The 23,411-nt window shown below is 46.2% G+C and overlaps 1 long non-coding RNA gene and 1 pseudogene across 3 annotated transcripts; one reads left to right on the top strand and one right to left on the bottom strand.

The window, feature by feature from the left end:
- The first annotated feature begins 7,740 nt into the window (after nucleotides 1-7,740).
- LOC127911000 (uncharacterized) lies at nucleotides 7,741-10,511 on the top strand. 3 transcript variants are annotated; one of them, XR_008077273.1, is made up of 3 exons: nucleotides 7,741-7,831; nucleotides 9,038-9,179; nucleotides 10,460-10,511. It is a non-coding gene; the product is annotated as an uncharacterized LOC127911000 (long non-coding RNA). The 3 variants fall into 3 exon arrangements; XR_008077272.1 differs by lacking the exon at nucleotides 10,460-10,511 and adding an exon at nucleotides 10,389-10,451; XR_008077271.1 differs by lacking the exon at nucleotides 10,460-10,511 and adding an exon at nucleotides 9,251-9,364.
- Nucleotides 10,512-10,872: 361 nt separating this feature from the next.
- LOC127911145 (protein SGT1 homolog) lies at nucleotides 10,873-23,316 on the bottom strand (annotated as a pseudogene).
- Nucleotides 23,317-23,411: the final 95 nt, after the last annotated feature.

The following is a 23,411-nucleotide window of genomic DNA, read 5'->3' as shown; positions in this document are numbered from 1 at the left end:
CTGTGTTGTGTGTGTGTCTCCCTGTGTGTCTCCCTGTGTTGTGTGTGTCACCCGGTGTTGTGTGTGTGTCTCCCTGTGTTGTGTGTGCGTGTGTCTCCCTGTGTGTGTCTCTCCCTGTGTGTGTGTCCCTGTGTGTGTGTCTCTCTCCCTGTGTGCGCGTGTCTCCCTGTGTGTGTGTGTGTGTGTCCCTGTGGCTCCCTGCGTCCATGTGTGTGTGTGTCCCCCTGTGTGTGTGTGTCCCTGTGTCCCTGTGTGTGTGTGTGTGTGTGTGTGTGTGTGTGTCCCTGTGTGTGTGTGTCTCCCTATGTATCCGTCTCCCTGTGTATGTGTCTCTCCCTGTGTGTGTCTCCGTCTACCTGTGTGTGTGTGTGTGTCTGTGTGTGTCTCCAGTCTCCCTGTGTGTGTGTGTGTGTGTGTGTGTGTGTGTGTGTGTGTGTGTGTGTGTGTGTGTGTGTGTGTGTGTGTGTGTGTGTCTCCGTGTGTGTGTGTGTGTGTTCCTGTTTGTCCCTGTGTGTCCCTGTGTGTGCGTGTGTCCCTATATGTGTGTGTCCCTGTGTGTGTGTCTCTCTCCCTGTGTGCGCGTGTCTCCCTGTGTGTGTGTGTGTGTGTCCCCGTGTGTGTGTCCCTGTGTGCGTGTCTCTCCCTGCATCCATGTCGCTCCCTGCGTCCATGTGTGTGTGTGTGTGTCCCTGTGTGTGTGTCCCTGTGTGCGTGTCTCTCCCTGCATCCATGTCGCTCCCTGCGTTCATGTGTGTGTGTGTGTGTCCCTGTGTGTGTGTCCCTGTGTGCGTGTCTCTCCCTGCATCCATGTGTGTGTGTGTGTCTCCCTATGTATCCGTCTCCCTGTGTATGTGTCTCTCCCTGTGTGTGTCTCTGTCTACCTGTGTGTTTGTGTCTGTGTGTGTTCCTGTGTGTGTGTGTGTGTGTGTGTGTGTGTGTGTGTGTGTGTGTGTGTGTGTGTGTGTGTGTGTGTGTGTGTGTCCCTGTGTGTGTGTGTGTCTCCCTATGTATCCGTCTCCCTGTGTATGTGTCTCTCCCTGTGTGTGTCTCTGTCTACCTGTGTGTGTGTCTGTGTGTGTTCCTGTGTGTGTGTGTGTGTGTGTGTGTGTGTGTGTGTGTGTGTGTGTGTGTGTGTGTGTGTGTGTGTGTGTGTGTCCCTGTGTGTGTCCCTGTGTGCGTGTCTCTCCCTGCATCCATGTCGCTCCCTGCATCCATGTGTGTGTGTGTGTCTCCCTATGTATCCGTCTCCCTGTGTATGTGTCTCTCCCTGTGTGTGTCTCTGTCTACCTGTGTGTGTGTGTCTGTGTGTGTTCCTGTGTGTGTGTGTGTGTGTGTGTGTGTGTGTGTGTGTGTGTGCGTGTGTGTGTCCCTGTGTGTGTCCCTGTGTGTGTCCCTGTGTGTGTCCCTGTGTGTGTCCCTGTGTGCGTGTCTCTCCCTGCATCCATGTCGCTCCCTGCATCCATGTGTGTGTGTGTGTCTCCCTATGTATCCGTCTCCCTGTGTATGTGTCTCTCCCTGTGTGTGTCTCTGTCTACCTGTGTGTGTGTGTGTCTGTGTGTGTTCCTGTGTGTGTGTGTGTGTGTGTGTGTGTGTGTGTGTGTGTGTGTGTGTGTGTGTGTCCCTGTGTGTGTGTGTCTCCCTATGTATCCGTCTCCCTGTGTATGTGTCTCTCCCTGTGTGTGTCTCTGTCTACCTGTGTGTGTGTGTCTGTGTGTGTTCCTGTGTGTGTGTGTGTGTGTGTGTGTGTGTGTGTGTGTGTGTGTGTGTGTGTGTGTGTGTGTGTGTGTGTTCTTAATTTCTATTCAGTTCGACTCGTTATTAATTCAGTGTCTGAACTGTGCGTCAGGGAAAGTAAACAAACATTTGGAGTGAAAGGAACCCAATGCACCCTGATAAACAGTGAGCCCTGCAGCTAGTCGGACTTCTGCACAGCCATGGGACTGAAGAGAAGTTAGTTGGAGACAGGTTAGGGATAAAAGGGAGGTCTGTTTTTCTGTACTTCTTCCTTCTCATACCAGAATACGGATCTACTCAAATTAAGTCAGACAAGCATCAAATAATCTCAGCACACACTCTCTCGCTCTCTTTTTCACACAACGCACACAATTCACCTGTTCAGAAATCAGCCAGTCTCTAAGTGTGCCTAGCGGAAAGGAATGCACCCATCAACTGATGTGTTTCTCCCTGTGTTGTGTGTGTGTCTCCCTGTGTTGTGTGTGTGTCTCCCTGTGTGTCTCCCTGTGTTGTTTGTGTGTCTCCCTGTGTTGTGTGTGTGTGTGTCTCCCTGTCTCCCTGTGTTGTGTGTGTGTGTCTCCCTGTGTTGTGTGTGTGTGTGTGTCTCCCTGTGTGTCTCCCTGTGTTGTGTGTGTGTGTCTCCCTGTGTTGTGTGTGTGTGTCTCCCTGTGTTGTGTGTGTGTGTCTCCCTGTGTGTCTCCCTGTGTTGTGTGTGTGTGTGTCTCCCTGTGTGTCTCCCTGTGTTGTGTGTGTGTGTGTCTCCCTGTGTTGTGTGTGTGTGTCTCCCTGTGTTGTGTGTGTGTGTGTCTCCCTGTGTTGTGTGTGTGTGTGTCTCCTTGTGTTGTGTGTGTGTGTCTCCCTGTGTGTGTGTGTCTCCCTGTGTTGTGTGTGTGTGTCTCCCTGTGTGTGTGTGTCTCCCTGTGTTGTGTGTGTGTGTGTCTCCCTGTGTGTCTCCTGTGTTGTGTGTGTGTGTGTCTCCCTGTGTGTCTCCCTGTGTTGTGTGTGTGTGTCTCCCTGTGTGTCTCCCTGTGTTGTGTGTGTGTGTGTCTCCCTGTGTGTCTCCCTGTGTTGTGTGTGTGGTGACCGTGTCAGTGTGCACTGCGCACGGCCTACCACAGGAGTCGCTAGTGTGTGATGGGACAAGGAAATCCCTACCGACCCTGTGTCTCCCTGTGTTGTGTGTTTGTCTCCCTGTGTTGTGTGTGTGTGTCTCCCTGTGTTGTGTGTGTGTGTCTCCCTGTGTGTCTCCCTGTGTTGTGTGTGTGTCTCCCTGTGTGTCTCCCTGTGTTGTGTGTGTGTCACCCGGTGTTGTGTGTGTGTCTCCCTGTGTTGTGTGTGCGTGTGTCTCCCTGTGTGTGTCTCTCCCTGTGTGTGTGTCCCTGTGTGTGTGTCTCTCTCCCTGTGTGCGCGTGTCTCCCTGTGTGTGTGTGTGTGTCCCTGTGGCTCCCTGCGTCCATGTGTGTGTGTGTCCCCCTGTGTGTGTGTGTCCCTGTGTCCCTGTGTGTGTGTGTGTGTGTGTGTGTGTGTGTGTGTGTGTGTGTGTGTGTGTGTGTGTGTGTGTGTGTGTGTGTGTGTGTGTGTGTGTGTGTCCCTGTGTGTGTGTGTCTCCCTATGTATCCGTCTCCCTGTGTATGTGTCTCTCCCTGTGTGTGTCTCCGTCTACCTGTGTGTGTGTGTGTGTGTGTGTGTCTGTGTGTGTCTCAGTCTCCCTGTGTGTGTGTGTGTGTGTGTGTGTGTGTGTGTGTGTGTGTGTGTGTGTGTGTGTGTGTGTGTGTGTGTGTGTCCACGTGTGTCTCCGTGTGTGTGTGTGTGTGTTCCTGTTTGTCCCTGTGTGTCCCTGTGTGTGCGTGTGTCCCTATATGTGTGTGTCCCTGTGTGTGTGTCTCTCTCCCTGTGTGCGCGTGTCTCCCTGTGTGTGTGTGTGTGTGTGTCCCTGTGTGTGTGTCCCTGTGTGCGTGTCTCTCCCTGCATCCATGTCGCTCCCTGCGTCCATGTGTGTGTGTGTGTGTCCCTGTGTGTGTGTCCCTGTGTGCGTGTCTCTCCCTGCATCCATGTCGCTCCCTGCGTTCATGTGTGTGTGTGTGTCCCTGTGTGTGTGTCCCTGTGTGTGTGTCCCTGTGTGCGTGTCTCTCCCTGCATCCATGTGTGTGTGTGTGTCTCCCTATGTATCCGTCTCCTGTGTATGTGTCTCTCCCTGTGTGTGTCTCTGTCTACCTGTGTGTGTGTGTCTGTGTGTGTTCCTGTGTGTGTGTGTGTGTGTGTGTGTGTGTGTGTGTGTGTGTGTGTGTGTGTGTGTGTGTGTCCCTGTGTGTGTGTGTGTCTCCCTATGTATCCGTCTCCTGTGTATGTGTCTCTCCCTGTGTGTGTCTCTGTCTACCTGTGTGTGTGTGTCTGTGTGTGTTCCTGTGTGTGTGTGTGTGTGTGTGTGTGTGTGTGTGTATGTGTGTGTGTGTGTGTGTGTGTGTCCCTGTGTGTGTGTGTGTCCCTGTGTGTGTGTGTGTCTCCCTGTGTGTGTGGGTGTGTGTCTCTCTCCCTGTGTGTGTGTGTCTCTCCCTGTGTGTGTGTGTGTCTCTCCCTGTGTGTGTGGGTGTGTGTCTCTCTCTCCCTGTGTGTGTGTGTCTCTCCCTGTGTGTGTGTGTCTCCCTGTGTGTGGGGGTGTGTGTCTCTCTCTCCCTGTGTGTGTGTGTCTCCGTCTACCTGTATGTGTGTGTGTCTCCCGTCTCCCTCTGCGTGTGTCTCCCTGTGTGTGTGTGTGTGTGTGTGTGTGTGTGTGTGTGTGTGTGTGTGTGTGTGTGTTCTGTGTGTGTGTGTGTACCTTTTGTGTGTGTCCCTGTGTGCGCGTGTCTTCCTGTGTGTGTGTGTCCCTGTGTGTGTGTGTGTCCCTGTGTGCGTATCTCCCAGTGTGTGTGTGTCCCTGTGTGTGTGTGTGTCCCTGTGTGCGTATCTCCCAGTGTGTGTGTGCGTATCTCACTGTGTGCATGTGTGTGTTTCTCTCCCTGTGTGCGTGTCTCTCCCAGTGTCCATGTCTCTCCCTGTGTACATGTGCGCGTGTGTCCCCGTGTGTGTGTCTCCCTGTGTGTGTGTGTGTGTGTGTGTGTGTGTGTGTGTGTGTGTGTGTGTGTGTCTCCCTGTGTGCGCATGTCCCTGTGTGCGTCTCCCTGTGTGTGTGTTTCTCTCCGTGTGCGTGTCTCTCCCTGCGTCCCTGTGTGTGTTCCCGTGTGTGTGTGTCCCAGTGTGTGTGTGCGTATCTCACTGTGTGCATGTGTGTGTTTCTCTCCCTGTGTGCGTGTCTCTCCCAGTGTCAATGTCTCTCCCTGTGTACCTGTGCGCGTGTGTCCCCGTGTGTGTGTCTCCCTGTGTGTGTGTGTGTGTGTCCCTGTATGTGTGTCCCTGTGTGCGCATGTCCCCCTGTGTGCGTGTGTCCCTGTGTGCGTCTCCCTGTGTGTGTGTTTCTCTCCGTGTGTGTGTCTCTCCCTGCGTCCCTGTGTGTGTGTCCGTGTGTGTTCCCGTGTGTGTGTGTCCCTGTGTGTGTGTGTTTATGTGTGTGTATCCCTGTGTGCGCGTGTCTCCCTGTGTGTGTGTGACTGTGTGTGTGTCCCTGTGTGCGTGTCCCTGTGTGCGTGTTTCTCTCCCTGTGTGCGTGTCTCTCCCTGTGTCTATGTCTCTCCCTGTGTCTATGCCTCTCCCTGTGTCTATGTCTCTCCCTGTGTCTATGCCTCTCCCTGTGTCTATGTCTCTCCCTGTGTCTATGCCTCTCCCTGTGTCTATGCCTCTCCCTGCGTCCCTGTGTGTGTCCCCGTGTGTGTGTCCCCATGTCTGTGTGTGTCCGTGTCTGTGTGTGTCCCCGTGATTTTATGAAAGGCATTGATGTTTATGGTTAGGTACGCGTTGGAGCAACGACAGTCCTTTTTCTGAATGCGCACCGCATTGATTATATGCAACCCAGGACACGCTAGATAAACTAGTAATGTCATCAACCATGTGTAGTTATAACTAGTGATTATGATTGATTAATTTTAATGCTAGCTAGCAACTTACCGTGGCTTCTTACTGCATTCGCGTAACACGCAGGCTCCTCGGAGTGCAATGTAATCAGGTGTTTAGAGCGTTGGACTAGTAACCGTAAGGTTGCAAAATTGAATCCCTGAGCTGATAAAGTAAAAATCTGTCGTTCTGCCCCTGAACAAGGCAGTTAACCCACCGTTCCTAGGGCGTAATTGAAAATAAGAATTTGTTCTTAACCGACTTGCCCGGTTAAAGGACTTGCCCGGTTAAAGGACTTGCCCGGTTAAAGGACTTGCCCGGTTAAAGGACTTGCCTAGTTAAAGGACTAGTTAAATTGGGCAAAATCGGCATCCAAAAATACAGATTTCCGATTGTTATGAAAACGTGAAAATCGGCCCTAATTAAATCGGCCATTTTGATTAATCGGTCGACCTCTACCCTCAACCCTGTGTCTTTCTCTCCCCCACCCCTGTGTCTTTCTCTCCCCCAACCCTGTGTCTCTCTCCCCCAACCCTGTGTCTTTCTCTCCCCCACCCCTGTGTCTCTCTCCCCCACCCCTGTGTCTCTCTCCCCCACCCCTGTGTCTCTCTCCCCCAACCCTGTGTCTCTCTCCCCCAACCCTGTGTCTTTCTCTCCCCCACCCCTGTGTCTTTCTCTCCCCCAACCCTGTGTCTCTCTCCCCCAACCCTGTGTCTTTCTCTCCCCCACCCCTGTGTCTTTCTCTCCCCCACCCCCTCTCCTCTTCTTCACCCCCCCCCCACCACCACTCCTCTTGAGCCTCAACACACGTGCACCTCTGTGTCTGCTGTCGCCATGGTGAACTGTGAGTGAGTGTTTGTGGGGAGGAATAAGGTGCTACATCCTCTCTCTAGGGGGGAAACTAGTTTTGGCATTGGCTGGCAGGAACTCAGGAATAACTTGACACTTCTCTACCCCACTTTCTAATCCATTTCTTCTTTCTGTCCCTCCATCGTTTCCCCTCTCTGCTGAGCTATGAGGCTGTCCTCCAAATCATCTCCCCCTTCACGCTCTGTCATCCTCCCCCCCGTTGTGCTGTGTGTGTGGCATGTCCCACTATCTCGTTAGCAGACTGAGCACCATCTCATGCCCTGAGCGAGCCCCGACAGCCTACACCTATCCACAGATTCCCAAAGCACACTCGATGGGTTGGCTCTCTCCCTCCCTCTCAGCCAAACCCTTTTAGACATGTACACGCACAAACACAGGATGAAATTCTCACAAACTCATTGGATCCGTTTCAAGCTAGCCATGTCATGTTCATTTCAGGTCATCGCAAGCTGGGCATGGAGTTTTAAGAGCCACATATTGGGGTGAATAAAATATAAAAAATATACTTGTATTGTATTCCTTAAATGGCTCTGGGAATTTTCAACAAGTGTTGTCATTTTATATATATTTTTTTAAATCATGGAATATTGAAACCTTTTCAAGCGTGCCATTTGTCGTCGATACAATATATCTATATTCCATTTTGACATTCAGAAGGACAGTTCAACAGAATACAGCAGAAACACCAGAGAGCCATGGAGAGATGCCTACACCCTCATTAGCCTACACCAGGGCTCTCCAACCCGGTTCCTGGAGAGCTTCCCTCCTGTAGGTTTTCGTTCCAACCCCAGTTCTAACTAACCTGGTTCAGCTTATCAACCAGCTAATTATTAGAATTGGGTGCGCTAGATTATGGTTGGAGAAAAACCTACAGGGTGAGGAGAGCTGACTGAGTTCTAAGAGCTGACTAAGTGTAAAACCTACAGGGTGGTACTAGGAACAGGGGTTGGCAGCAGGTAGTCTAGCATTAAGAGCTGACTAAGTGTAAAACCTACAGGGTGGTACTAGGAACAGGGGTTGGCAGCAGGTAGTCTAGCATTAAGAGCTGACTAAGTGTAAAACCTACAGGGTGGTACTAGGAACAGGGGTTGGCAGCAGGTAGTCTAGCATTAAGAGCTGACTAAGTGTAAAAAAACCTACAGGGTGGTACTAGGAACAGGGGTTGGCAGCAGGTAGTCTAGCATTAAGAGCTGACTAAGTGTAAAACCTACAGGGTGGTACTAGGAACAGGGATTGGCAGCAGGTAGTCTAGCATTAAGAGCTGACTAAGTGTAAAACCTACAGGGTGGTACTAGGAACAGGGGTTGGCAGCAGGTAGTCTAGCATTAAGAGCTGACTAAGTGTAAAACCTACAGGGTGGTACTAGGAACAGGGTTGGCAGCAGGTAGTCTAGCATTAAGAGCTGACTAAGTGTAAAACCTACAGGGTGGTACTAGGAACAGGGGTTGGCAGCAGGTAGTCTAGCATTAAGAGCTGACTAAGTGTAAAACCTACAGGGTGGTACTAGGAACAGGGGTTGGCAGCAGGTAGTCTAGCATTAAGAGCTGACTAAGTGTAAAACCTACAGGGTGGTACTAGGAACAGGGGTTGGCAGCAGGTAGTCTAGCATTAAGAGCTGACTAAGTGTAAAACCTACAGGGTGGTACTAGGAACAGGGGTTGGCAGCAGGTAGTCTAGCATTAAGAGCTGACTAAGTGTAAAAAACCTACAGGGTGGTACTAGGAACAGGGGTTGGCAGCAGGTAGTCTAGCATTAAGAGCTGACTAAGTGTAAAACCTACAGGGTGGTACTAGGAACAGGGGTTGGCAGCAGGTAGTCTAGCATTAAGAGCTGACTAAGTGTAAAACCTACAGGGTGGTACTAGGAACAGGGGTTGGCAGCAGGTAGTCTAGCATTAAGAGCTGACTAAGTGTAAAACCTACAGGGTGGTACTAGGAACAGGGGTTGGCAGCAGGTAGTCTAGCATTAAGAGCTGACTAAGTGTAAAACCTACAGGGTGGTACTAGGAACAGGGGTTAAGAGCTGACTAAGTGTAAAACCTACAGGGTGGTACTAGGAACAGGGGTTGGCAGCAGGTAGTCTAGCATTAAGAGCTGACTAAGTGTAAAACCTACAGGGTGGTACTAGGAACAGGGGTTGCAGCAGGTAGCAGGTAGTCTAGCATTAAGAGCTGACTAAGTGTAAAACCTAGGAACAGGGTGGCAGCAGGTACTAGGAACAGGGGTTGGAACAGCAGGTAGTCTAGCATTAAGAGCTGACTAAGTGTAAAACCTACAGGGTGGTACTAGGAACAGGGGTTGGCAGCAGGTAGTCTAGCATTAAGAGCTGACTAAGTGAAAAACCTACAGGGTGGTACTAGGAACAGGGGTTGGCAGCAGGTAGTCTAGCATTAAGAGCTGACTAAGTGTAAAACCTACAGGGTGGTACTAGGAACAGGGGTTGGCAGCAGGTAGTCTAGCATTAAGAGCTGACTAAGTGAAAAACCTACAGGGTGGTACTAGGAACAGGGGTTGGCAGCAGGTAGTCTAGCATTAAGAGCTGACTAAGTGTAAAACCTACAGGGTGGTACTAGGAACAGGGATTGGCAGCAGGTAGTCTAGCATTAAGAGCTGACTAAGTGTAAAACCTACAGGGTGGTACTAGGAACAGGGGTTGGCAGCAGGTAGTCTAGCATTAAGAGCTGACTAAGTGAAAAACCTACAGGGTGGTACTAGGAACAGGGGTTGGCAGCAGGTAGTCTAGCATTAAGAGCTGACTAAGTGTAAAACCTACAGGGTGGTACTAGGAACAGGGGTTGGCAGCAGGTAGTCTAGCATTAAGAGCTGACTAAGTGTAAAACCTACAGGGTGGTACTAGGAACAGGGTTGGCAGCAGGTAGTCTAGCATTAAGAGCTGACTAAGTGTAAAACCTACAGGGTGGTACTAGGAACAGGGGTTGGCAGCAGGTAGTCTAGCATTAAGAGCTGACTAAGTGTAAAACCTACAGGGTGGTACTAGGAACAGGGGTTGGCAGCAGGTAGTCTAGCATTAAGAGCTGACTAAGTGTAAAACCTACAGGGTGGTACTAGGAACAGGGGTTGGCAGCAGGTAGTCTAGCATTAAGAGCTGACTAAGTGTAAAACCTACAGGGTGGTACTAGGAACAGGGGTTGGCAGCAGGTAGTCTAGCATTAAGAGCTGACTAAGTGTAAAAACCTACAGGGTGGTACTAGGAACAGGGGTTGGCAGCAGGTAGTCTAGCATTAAGAGCTGACTAAGTGTAAAACCTACAGGGTGGTACTAGGAACAGGGGTTGGCAGCAGGTAGTCTAGCATTAAGAGCTGACTAAGTGTAAAACCTACAGGGTGGTACTAGGAACAGGGGTTGGCAGCAGGTAGTCTAGCATTAAGAGCTGACTAAGTGTAAAACCTACAGGGTGGTACTAGGAACAGGGGTTGGCAGCAGGTAGTCTAGCATTAAGAGCTGACTAAGTGTAAAACCTACAGGGTGGTACTAGGAACAGGGGTTGGCAGCAGGTAGTCTAGCATTAAGAGCTGACTAAGTGTAAAACCTACAGGGTGGTACTAGGAACAGGGGGTTGGAACAGCAGGTAGTCTAGCATTAAGAGCTGACTAAGTGTAAAACCTACAGGGTGGTACTAGGAACAGGGTTGGCAGCAGGTAGTCTAGCATTAAGAGCTGACTAAGTGTAAAACCTACAGGGTGGTACTAGGAACAGGGGTTGGCAGCAGGTAGTCTAGCATTAAGAGCTGACTAAGTGTAAAACCTACAGGGTGGTACTAGGAACAGGGGTTGGCAGCAGGTAGTCTAGCATTAAGAGCTGACTAAGTGAAAAACCTACAGGGTGGTACTAGGAACAGGGGTTGGCAGCAGGTAGTCTAGCATTAAGAGCTGACTAAGTGAAAAACCTACAGGGTGGTACTAGGAACAGGGATTGGCAGCAGGTAGTCTAGCATTAAGAGCTGACTAAGTGTAAAACCTACAGGGCGGTACTAGGAACAGGGGTTGGCAGCATTAAGAGCTGACTAAGTGAAAAATCTGTCAATGGGCCCTTGAGCAAAAGCACTTAACACTAATTGCTCCTGTAAATTGCTGTGGATAAGAGTTTCTGCCAAATTACTCAAATGTAAAAATGTGAGACCCCTGGTCTACACTATATACACACATATTAGTGTACACTAACAAGTGTCCTTCCCAGTCATTAATGTCCATAATTACCAACAACTTCAGAGCTTGTGTAACGTCGTTCTTCGTTTGTAGAATGAGAGTCGGACCGAACTGCAGCGTGGTGGTTACTCATGACTTTAATGGAAAAGTGACACATGAAATAACTATACAAAATACAAAACAACAAACGGAACGTGAAACCTAATTACAGCCTATCTGGTGAAACTACACAGAGACAGGAACAATCACCCACGAAATACAAAGCGAAACTCAGGCTACCTAAATACGGTTCCCAATCAGAGACAACAAGAATCACCTGACTCTGATTGAGAACCGCCTCAGGCAGCCAAGCCCATACAACACCCCTACTCAGCCGCAATCCCAATAATACAAAAACCCCAATACGAAATACAACAACATAAACCCATGTCACACCCTGGGCTGACCAAATAATAAAGAAAACACAAAATACTAAGACCAAGGCGTGACAGCTTGTTAATCCTCACAGGGAAGCTCTCTGGTGTGTGTTGACACAGTCAGGTCTGTATTAAAGAGAACTCTCTGTTCTACTTATGGTTAATTACCACATTTCAGTGTGGTTATTCTCTGGTAACCTGCCGTGTGGTAAATCACAAAGACTGAGCGCTGCAATGTTATGCCCTTTTTGAGGCAAATGGTAGAGTTCTGATAGGCTGAGAGGTTGACGTGTGTGTTACCTTTGTGGAGAGGACCTTGAAGGTGCTGTATTGGGGGACAATGGAATGCAGCAGCTTCATGTTCAAGCTGAAGTCCTCCCCTGAAGGAAGCTTCACCACAGCCGACAACTAAAGAGAGAGATACACACAATTATAAAACACACACTTATAAAAACACACACCTCTTTTTATAGTGGGGTGGGGGTCGAGGACCTTTTCGTCAAATTCACCCTAAGGGGTTTAGTGCTGGTCTGAAATCAGTTGGGCTTTCTTTCTTGGATTGGGGATTTAGACTTCACCCTCCCTGAGTTTACAGGCGCCCCTGAGGGCCTAGCTTGGAGAGTGAGTGAGCGTGTATGTATGAAGGAACATGTGCCCATAGCAGTGCCTCTGGAGGAAAAGCCCGTAGCCATCTTATTACCCATAATAACACCTCCCCTACTGTTCTTACAACCACAGAAAGAGAGAGTGGGCAAGGGCAGAGAGAAGGGAGGGGTGCGAGATGTGGAATTGGAATCAGGCCCCTCTCTGTGTGTTTCAGAGGGAGCGCTGCTCTACTGTAACGGGACCTCAGGGGACACAACAACCCCCTATTTTACTGCTGTACAGCTGTGTACGCACACGAGCCCTACTCAGCCTCTGGGCGAATGACTCCCCTCCGAATGACTCCCCTGAAATCTTTCATTTCAGATCCAGAACATCCATTACTCCTCATCTCCATCTCATTTAAACCCAAATCATTCATTTACAGCACAGATACAACACTATGCCCATACTTCGAATTGATTCAATGTTATCTACACCACCGCCGCAAACAGACTCATTTTAATGTCAATAAGATGAGAAATAAAGACATGCTAGGGACAGCTTCCTCCTCAGCAACTATACAGGGCTAATAATCTGGCAGCTTGGAACTGTACTTCTCTCCTCAAGAGCCCCTTACACTGATGTGTGTGCGTGTATATAAACTCAAAAAAAGAAACGTCCTCCCACTGTCAACTGCGTTTATTTTCAGCAAACTTAACATGGGTAAATATTTGATGAACATAAAAAGATTCAACAACTGAGACATAAACTGACCAAGTTCCACAGACATGTGACTAACATAAATGAAATAATGTGTCCCTGAACAAAGGGGGGGTGGTCAAAATCAAAAGTAACAGTCAATGCAGCTGGTGGCCACACCAGATACTGAGTACTGCAGTGCATCTCCTCCTCATGGACAGCACCAGATATGCAAGATCCTGCTGTATGTTACACCACTCTTCCACCAAGGCACCTGCAAGATCCCAGACATTTCTGGGGGCCCTAGCCCTCACCCTCCAATCTAACAGGTCCAAGATGTGAGAACCAGGTTCTTCGCTGGCCATGGCAGAACACTGACATTCCTGTCTTGCAGAAAATCACACACAGAACGAGCAGTATGGCTGGTGGCATTGTCATGCTGGAGGGTCATGTCAGGATGAGCCGGCAGGAATGAGGGAGGGGGATGTCTTCCCTGTAACGCACAGCGTTGAGATTGCCTGCAATGACAACAAGCTCAGTCCGATGATGCTGTGACACACCGCCCCAGACCATGACGGACACTCCACTAGACCCACTTTCATTTGCATACTGACCCAACAGATCCACAGATGATGCAATCTCTATTGCACTCCACACTGACCTTTCACACCTAGACAAAAGGAACACCTATTCATTGTGGCTATTCAATGAATAGCTTTCAGGTCAGTGTCAACACCATAGTGCCCTCAAAGCTCATCACTAAGCCAAGGACCCTGGGAACAAACACCTCTCTCTGCAACTGGATCCATGACTTCCTGACAGGCCGCCCCCAGGTGGTGAGAGTAGGTAACAACACATCCGCCACACACCTCAACACGGGGGCCCTTCAGGGGTGCATGCTTAGTCCCCCCTCCTGTACTCCCTCCTGTACTCATGAATGCACGGCCAGGCACGTCCCCAACACCATCATTAAGTTTGCTGATGACAACAGCCTGACCACGACAATTTATTTTACCTTTATTTAACTAGGCAAGTCAGTTAAGAACAAATTCTTATTTTCAATGACGGCCTAGGAACAGTGGGTTAACTGCCTGTTCAGGGGCAGAACGACCTTATCAGCTCGGGGATTTGAACTTGCAACCTTCCGGTTACTAGTCCAACGCTACAGAGGGCAGTGCGTACAGCCCAGTACATCACCGGGGCCAAGTTTCCTGCCATCCAGGACCTCTATACCAGGCAGTGTCAGAGGAAGGCCCTAAAAATTGTCAAAGCCTCCAGCCACCATAGACCGTTTCCTCTGCTACCGCACGGAAAGCTGTACCGTAGTGCCAAGTCTAGGTCCAAGAGGCTTCTAAACAGCTTCTACCCCCAAGCCATAAGGCTCCTGAACATGTAATCAAATGGCTACCCAGACTATTTGCATTGCCTGCCTGCCCCCTCCCTTTACGCTGCTGCTACTCTGTTATTATCTATGCAAAGTCACTTTAATAACTCTACCTACACGTACATATTACCTCAACTAACCGGTACCCCCTGTATTAGGGATGCACGATATATCGGGGAAGATATCGGAATCGGACAATATTAGCTTAAAACGCAAACATCGGTATCGATGTCTAGTTTAACGCCGATGTGCAATACCGATGTCAAAGCTACCGTGCATACCTATAACGTAGGTACATGACGTAAATAACAACGGTCTTCTAAATTAGGGTTATTTTAGATGACAACATCTAAAATGACACCTAGCAAATTGTCGTGTTGCTATATTTTTGGGGAACAACATTGTTTACATCCATCCAGCTTTTTTATGACCAGCACTGTAGGTGCGAGACAACTTTACCAGCAACATAGCATTCGTATCGATGAATCGTGGTGACGTATGAAGATCTAGTGCTAGTGTAATCAATGTGTTATAACTACCTAAAAAATGTATGAATGTGTTAAATTATTATGAGACGTGCAGTCGTATTCAGGTCCTGATTGGTCAACAAGCTCATTTGACACTTCAAATAGTGTTATTTGACGCATATCTTTTTTAACATGCAAAGACCCAAACGTCGTTCCATAGAAATCCTGGATGAGAATGAAACGACTGAACAACAAAACAGCACAGCAAGTAAGTCAAAGAAATAGGTTTTGATTATGTTATACTGGTAAATGAGGACATGCATAAATGCCAACAAAATAACTTTTTGGTCAATGTGGTGCGTGTGAGTGTGTATGTGTGTAACCTTTATTTAACTATGCAAGTCATTTACGAACAAATTCTTATTTACAATAACGGCCTACCCCAGACGATGCTGGGCCAATTGTGCCCCGCCTTATAGGACCCCCAATCACGGCCGGGTGTGATACAGCCTGGATTCGAACCAGGGACTGTACTGCACTGAGATGCAGTGCCTTCAACCGCAGCATCCATGTGCCTGTGTGTTAACTATTTAACTGTACTAGAATGCTTAAAAGGCCCCTAAAATATAAAATATCAGTATTGGGTTTTTCTGGCAAGGAAAATATCGCATATCGGCCAAAAATGTCATATGGGTGCATCACTACCCTATATATAGCCTCGCTATTGCCATTTTACTGCTGCTCTTTAATTATTTGTTATATATTTTTGGGGGGGTATTTTTCTTAAAACTGTATTGTTGGTTAAGGGCTTCTAAGTAAGCATTTCACTAAGGTCTACACCTGTTGTATTCGGCGCATGTCACAAATACAATTGTATTAGAAAATTAGTGCACTATAGAGAATAGGGGGATATTTGGAATACAACCATGAAGTATACTTACTTGATGTGTGGTGTCTGCTGTGGCATCCAGGCATCCCAGGAAAAGAGAGAAAGTTTAAACAAACAAAAAAGGGGAGAAAGAGACAGGGCTTACTGGATGTGCTCGCTTTAGTAATTAGAACAGAATAAGTAAGGTTTGGAAAGCTGGGAACAACAGTGCCCCCATGAGGCGGAGAGTGGAACTGAATGTCAGAAAAAACTTGATTGGTTGATTTATTTCAGTTTGGAAATACACACAATATAACATAAATAGAAATTGCAACATTTCCAGGGATAGCACAATAAAGAAAATTACTTATTTCCATAGTGGCCCTTTAAAAGTGCATGGTGCAATACTTACATAGATACAGGCATGGTACAGAGATAGATATAATAATTGTAGGAAGACCCGTTAGCACTCACCTTATTCTCGTTTCCGTTCTGATTTGCCGCTGCAAGAGACAGGAAACAGAATGTTACAGTCAAACAGTTTTAAATTACCCATACATTAACCGAACAGAGGAACACACAAACACACGCAAGAAAGCGCCACACACACACACCTCCCTGACATCGCAGAGGCAGTTTGTTTGCCAGTCCATCTACACCTATTCAAACCTCAATGTATTTACCAGTTATGTCTGTTATAATATTCACTGCTTTCATTAGAGAGAGAGGAGGCAGAGAGAGGCGTGTGTGAGTGATATCACCATGTGCACACCACGTTTTGATGTGAGTGGGGGAGTCAAACAGACAGCGGTAAGCGCTGTCACTATACACATGAGAGACGGGAGGTAACTCACAGGTTAAGGCCAGCTCATGGCAACAGACGACTGAGGTGTGTGTGTGTGTGTGTGTGTGTGTGTGTGTGTGTGTGTGTGTGTGTGTGTGTGTGTGTGTGTATTAAATATGTGTCGTTTTTAATCTATTTGAAGACGTATTATCCGTGTGTGTGTGTGTATATGTATATTTTGTTATGATGGGAGGGGGTCACATGGCTGTTTTGAACGCGAGCCCAACACCCCATGGATGTGTGTGTGTGTATATGTATATTTTGTTATGATGGGAGGGGGTCACATGGCTGTTTTGAACGCGAGCCCAACACCCCATGGATGTGTGTGTGTGTATATGTATATTTTGTTATGATGGGAGGGGGTCACATGGCTGTTTTGAACGCGAGCCCAACACCCCATGGATGTGTGTGTGTGTATATGTATATTTTGTTATGATGGGAGGGGGTCACATGGCTGTTTTGAACGCGAGCCCAACACCCCATGGATGTGTGTGTGTGTATATGTATATTTTGTTATGATGGGAGGGGGTCACATGGCTGTTTTGAACGCGAGCCCAACACCCCATGGATGTGTGTGTGTGTGTAACTGTGTGGACGTTTACTGGGGTTGATCTGAGGCAAGGCACCTCTCCCCCACCCACCACCCCAGACAAATGCACTGTACTGCCCGCCTGTCCAACATCACTACTCTGGACGGCTCTGACTTAGAATATGCTTCATACTCGTCGCCAAACCCACTGGCTCAATGTCATCTACAAGACCCTGCTAGGTAAAGTCCCCCCTTATCTCAGCTCGCTGGTCACCATAGCATCTCCCACCTGTAGCACACGCTCCAGCAGGTATATCTCTCTGGTCACCCCAAAAACCAATTCTTCCTTTGGCCGCCTCTCCTTCCAGTTCTCTGCTGCCAATGACTGGAACGAACTACAAAAATCTCTGAAACTGGAAACACTTATCTCCCTCACTAGCTTTAAGCACCAACTGTCAGAGCAGCTCACCGAATACTGCACCTGTACGTAGCCCATCTATAATTTAGCCCAAACAACTACCTCTTTCCCTACTGTATTTATTTAGCTATTTTGCACCCCATTATTTCTATCTCTACTTTGTACATTCTTCCACCGCAAATCTACCATTCCAGTATTTTACTTGCTATATTGTATTTACTTTGCCACCATGGCCTTTTTTTTGCCTTTATCTCCCTTATCTCACCTCATTTGCTCACATTGTATATAGACTTATTTTTCTACTGTATTTTTGACTGTATGTTTGTTTTACTCCATGTGTAAGTCTGTGTTGTTGTATGTGTCGAACTGCTTTGCTTTATCTTGGCCAGGTCGCAATTGTAAATGAGAACTTGTTCTCAACTTGCCTACCTGGTTAAATAAAAGGTGGAAAAAAATGGTGATCCAAACAGGCTGTTTAAACCCTTTGAGATGACAACCACAGACACACACAGCTTCTCTAATGATGAGTTTAGTTAGTACAGTGATAGAATTCAGATAGAGGTGGGAGATGGGCCTGTGGCTAGGCTTTAGATGGTGGTTGAGCTAAGAGAACAGATCCTACTTACTCGCCATCATCTCCTCACAGCGTTTGAGCCACGTTCGGAAAGTGTCATCTGAACCTGTGGAGCAGAAAGGAGAACACAGTGTTCAGACAGCGTCCCAGTTGGAACATAAGTACTGCAGGCAGAATCTACACACAGCCACTTACACTTCTGTACATTTGACCAGAATGGAAGGCGCATCCGATACAGTTAATATTCCTATCAGAGGCCAAGAGCTGTTACTATTAGGGATGTGCAGCTCTCCTTTCATGAATGATTCGATATGCATGGTCTCCGATACAATACAGGAAAAACACTTTTTAGTTTGTGTGTCAATGGTGTGTGTAGCCACCAGAGCTGAGCAATTGGGCAGACTGAGCATCTACCACCCAACTATCAGATTAGGGATGGGGAAATTTATGCTTTTTGTCCCCCAACTTTTTAAAATCTGAAACCACCATCACCCACTGATTAACTTGTCATTTTTGCAGACTGAAAAAACTAGTACTATGTCAATAGCTTGGCATTTAGCCAATGAACATAAAGCAGCTATGGATTTGACCTGTCTTGAAAGTGAATGGTTCAGACTGTTTGTAATTTTACAGGAGCTCTCCCTAACGAGAAATGATTAGTCTTTTATAAAATGACCCTGTTCATGTAAAAATGACCAATTACACTGACTAAATACAATCTGAATGATTGAAAACCCCAATCAGCAATTGGATGCGAGTTGCTTTCCTCTCTGGTAGGCTATACAACTCCAGTAAAAAACAATTGTCTACATTTGTTAACAAGGACCCAGCAAAATACATAGGTTGTCACTCAGCTAATGAAGCCTATGACTTGACATTGTCAAAAGTCATTTTACAAGCATCTGAATGCTGAAGGTGCCAGATGTATGAATATCCTTTTAGAACAGGGATAGGCCTACCTCCCATTGAGCAGCTCTTTCCCCACACTTTTCACACAGTTGTTATCTGACAGTCATACACAGTTACATGTATAAAAGTTGGATAGGCTACTAAACTAAAGGAGGACGCATCCGTTCAGTCAACAGTTAAAAGGTATTTTCCGAATAAAAGAAACAGTGAAACGGAAATGAGTAATATTTGAATGGGATTTCTGAGCGATGCATACTTAATTTGGATTGGTTCAAACCAATGCACTTAAATCTTAAACATTAGAACCGGGGGCCGATGCGTATCGGTGAATCGTTACATACCGAGTTACTATACATTTCTAACACCAACAATATCTTACGGTTTTAGATCTACAGTACCAGTCAAAAGTTTGGACACCCCTACTCATTCAAGAGTTAGATTTTTTACATTTTACATTGTAGAATAATAGTGAAGACAAAAAAAACTATGAAATAACACATATGGAATCATGTAGTAAGCAAAAAAAGTGTTAAACAAAACAAAATATATTTTATATTTGAGATTCTTCCAAGTAGCCACCCTTTGTCTTGACATCTTTGCACTCTTGGCATTCTCTCAACCAGCTTCATTAGGAATGCTTTTGCAACAGTCTTGAAGAAGTTCCCACATATGTTGAGCACTTGTTGGCTGCTTTTCCTTCACTCTGTGGTCCAACTCATCCCAAACCATCTCAATTGGGTTGAGGTCGGGTGATTGCAGAGGCCAGGTCATCTGATGCAGCACTCCATCACTCTCCTTCTTGGTCAAATAACCCTTACACAGCTTGTAGGTGTGTTATGGTTCATTGTCCTGTTAAAAAACAAAATGACACTCCCACTAATCGCAAAACAGATGGGATGGCATATCACTGCAGAATTCTGGGTTAAAATTGCTGGTTAAGTGTGGCTTGAATTCTAAATAAATCACAGAGTCACCAGCAAAGCACCCCCACACCTCCTCCTCCATGCTTCACAGTGGGAACCACACATGCAGAGATCATCTGTTCACCTACTCTGCGTCTCACGAAGACACGGCGGTTGGGACCAGAAATGTGAAATTTGGACTCATTTCATTAGACAGATTTCCACCGGTCTAATGTCCATTGCTAGTGTTTCTTGGACCAAGCAAGTCTCTTCTTACTGGTGTCCTTTAGTAGTCGTTACTTTGCAGCAATTGGACCAAAAATGCCTGATTCACACAGTCTCCTCTGAACATTTGATGTTGAGATGTGTCTGTTACTTGAACTCTGTGAAGCATTTATTTGGGCTGCAAAAACTGGTAACTCTAATGAACTTATCCTCTGCAGCAGAGGTAACTCTGGGTCTTCCTTTCCTGTGGCGGTCCTCATGAGAGCCAATTTCATAGCGCTTGATGTTTTTAGGCAACTGCACTTGAAGAAACTTTAAAAGTTCTTGAAATTTTCTGTATTGACTGACCTTCATGTCTTAAAGTAATGATGGACTGTCATTTCTCTTTGCTTATTTGAACTGTTCTTGCCATAATATGGACTTGGACTTTTACAAAATAGGGCTATCTTCTGTGTACCACCCCTACCTTGACACAACTGATTGGCTCAAACGCATTAAGAATGAAATTCCACAAAAGGAACTTTTAACAAGACACACTTGTTAATTGGAATGCATTCCATGTGACCACCTCATGAAGCTGGTTGAGAGAATGCCAAGAGTGTGAAAAGCTGTCATCAAGACAAAGGGTGGCTACATTGAAGAATCTCAAATATAAAATAAATGTTGATTTGTTTAACACTTTTTAGTTTACTACAAAATTCCATGTGTGTTATTTCATAGTTTTGATGTATTCACTATTATTATACAATATAGAAAATAGTAAAAATAAAGAAAAACCCTTGAATGAATAAGTGTGTCCAAAGGGTGTAGGTGCTGAAATGGAACCAGGCCCCTGTGCCCCCCACTTGTCCCCTCAGCAGGCCTCACCATCCAGGCTGTGTCCCTTCGTGAAGGCAGCATGTGACACCTCAAAGTGGTTCAGGTGGTACTCTGCCATTCTGAAGGGAGGGAGACAGGGGCAGGCTTATTATCAGTAACAGATAGAAACTCAGGGAAAAACTGACACCAATTTAAGTTTGACATATATAATGATTTAAAGGGGATGTGGAGTTGCAGGGTTCATGCACATTTTAACAGATGGAATATCATAACCAAATGTCCATGACCAACAATTGGTGGCGTCTCTATGTACGTATAAAGAAAGTAAGCAGAATTGACACTGGGAGGTTACTCTCTGATCCCATGTACCATCTCCTGATGTTGTACAAGGCACCCCCCCCACACAGTCACAGAAATAAAGTCAGACAGACATTCCTGCCAGAAAATACACAAGCTGCAAAAGTAAATGCATGTCAACTCAGCTATCATGGGCTAGGGCCAAATTGCACACATACCCTATTCTCATGAAGGCAATGGAATGCCTTCATCATCACATACACACTAGGCAAGTCTTACCCCATTCTCATGAAGGCAAGAAGAAGGCTGGGGTTGAGCTGCTGGGATTTCTTGGCATTGTTGACAGCTCCTGTAGAGACAGACAGACACACACACGAGAAACATATCTTAAGTTTCTGAAGCAAAGACAAAAATATAGAACTAACATAAGACAATCACTTTAATTAAATTATTCAAATTTCAGTAAATCAGTAAAGAAAGGTTGGATTTTATCAAAAGCCTGAGCAGTAGTTTGTCGACCAAATCAAATTTTATTTGTCACATGCGCCAAATACAACAGTGAAATGCTTATATACAAGCCCGTAATCAACAATACTTTAAGAAGATGCAAGGAGGATTGGGGTTAGGGTCTGACTGATAGCAGTACTTTAGGGTTAAGTTTGGGTAAGATGTTGGGGGTTAGGATAAGAAACTTACAGCTGTAGTTTTTCAGTTGAAGGTGGGCGTAGGCTCGTTGGCAGAACCATTCTGCATTGTCAGTGTCCTTCCAAGGCTTCATTCAGTTCCTGTGGGACAATTGCAGTGTAATCAAATAGGCACGTTTGGGGTCAATTTAATTAAATTCCCAAGATACATATGTTTATGCGCACTAGCGAAGGTTGACTGTTGTTTGGATACATTTTCATGTTCCCAACAACTTAACCTGGCTTTCTGCACAAAATCTACACTTACATTAGCTAGCTAGCTATAATAAAGTGTGACGACAGGTGGTTAGCCACTTAGCTAGCTATGCTGGTTAGATTTCTTGTTTTCTTGTCCAAGATGTTAGCTAACTGCTGTAAAAAAGTTACATATCACTACTGGAGTAGAGCAACAACTATTTTCAGACAAAAATAATTTGGTAGTGTGGCTAGCTAACTGTAGTTAACTTAGTTTCTAAATGTAACGTTAGCACAACATTAGCTAGAGTCACTAATAAGTTGCCTAGCTATACACTTTTCACCTTTATTTAACCAGGTAGGCCAGTTGAGAACAAGTTCTCATTTACAACTGCGACCTGGACAAGATAAAGCAAAGCAGTGCGACAAAAACAACACAGAGTTACATATAAACAAACGTACAGTCAGTAACACACTAGAAAAATATATGTATAGTGTGTGCAAATGTAGAAGAGTAGGGGGGAGGTAAGGCAATAAATAGGCCATAGAGGCAAAATAATTACAATTTAGCATTAACACTGGAGTGATAGATGTGCAGATGATGATGTGCAAGTAGGGATACTGGGGTGCAAAAGAGCAAGATAAATAACAATATGGAGTTGAGGTTACTGAAAACATTTAAAATCCCCAGACTATTTAGTTATCAACAATAATGCATTTTACTTTCAGTTAAACTAGCTCATTCTAGTTTGACAGATAGTTGGCTAGAAAGTTAGTCAGTTAGGTAACATTGGCTTTCCAGCTAACGTAAACTCACCCCAATCCGTACAAATGTGCGCAACCGCAACATTCAAACGAGGCTACAAAGAAAACTAATGGGACTGTGGCGACTGTGTTGACTTCAAAATCGGGGGTGTGAACTACGTTTCATTTCAAGCGTTGATCGACATGGTAATGGCTCTATAGTACTGGAGAAAAGTTTTTAAACTGACCATCCGTTACATCTTGACGTGTCATGTCGTAACATACAGCACGCATAAAGCAACTAGTTCTGTCTTACAATCTCTCCACCCGGTGTAGCACTTCTATCATCATTTAAAAAACAAGAACTGGACAGTGACGGGGGATACCTAGTCATTTTTTGTGTCATCATTCTCAAAGCCGCTGTTTACTTCTAAAATCACTTGAGCACCGCCCTAAAAAACAGATTAAAATTCAACACAAACCTTCAAATAGGTATGTAATGACACATTATATAAACTCTTTATAGTGTTTTATTTACATTTTAGAGGCGATAAGGTGATAAGTTGGACAGATCGAGTGAAAAAAAAAGCCATTTTCCCACACGACATCTCTCCTTCTCACTATCACGCATTAGTTTCGCTTCCCCATCTGCCATTTTTAAAAAGACCCGACGGGGCTCATTGCCTGCTTGAATTATGCAGGAACGGGCAGCGTTTAGGTCATGTAATTGATTATGTTGGAAAGGGGAGAAATTGTGCTTTACAATGGTATTGACATTACAATTGATCTGGAAGTATTACGTTTTTGGGACGCTAAAATAAGGGCAATTGTACGGACCAAGGCGATGTACGAGTTTACACGTTTTTTTTTTACCTCGAGCGTTCTCTGGGTCCTCGTCTGACTCCATCGGGGAAACGACAAAACAGAACTAACGTTAGCCTCTTGAACAACGACAGATTTAAAATAAAATACTAAAATGTAATATACTTGCCGTTCGGTTGTCATGGCGCTAGAAGTGTTGTCAGAGGGAGATAGCCGTGGCTAGCTGGAAAGTCCTCCGTAGGAATCAGAAAACAGTAGAGGCGTGTGTACGGTGCGGG

The sequence above is a fragment of the Oncorhynchus keta genome, chromosome 23, assembly GCF_023373465.1.
Source record: "Oncorhynchus keta strain PuntledgeMale-10-30-2019 chromosome 23, Oket_V2, whole genome shotgun sequence".
Lineage (NCBI taxonomy): Eukaryota > Metazoa > Chordata > Actinopteri > Salmoniformes > Salmonidae > Oncorhynchus > Oncorhynchus keta.
The sequence above is the reverse complement of the archived record's forward strand: the minus strand, read 5'-3'. Positions and strand labels throughout refer to the sequence as shown.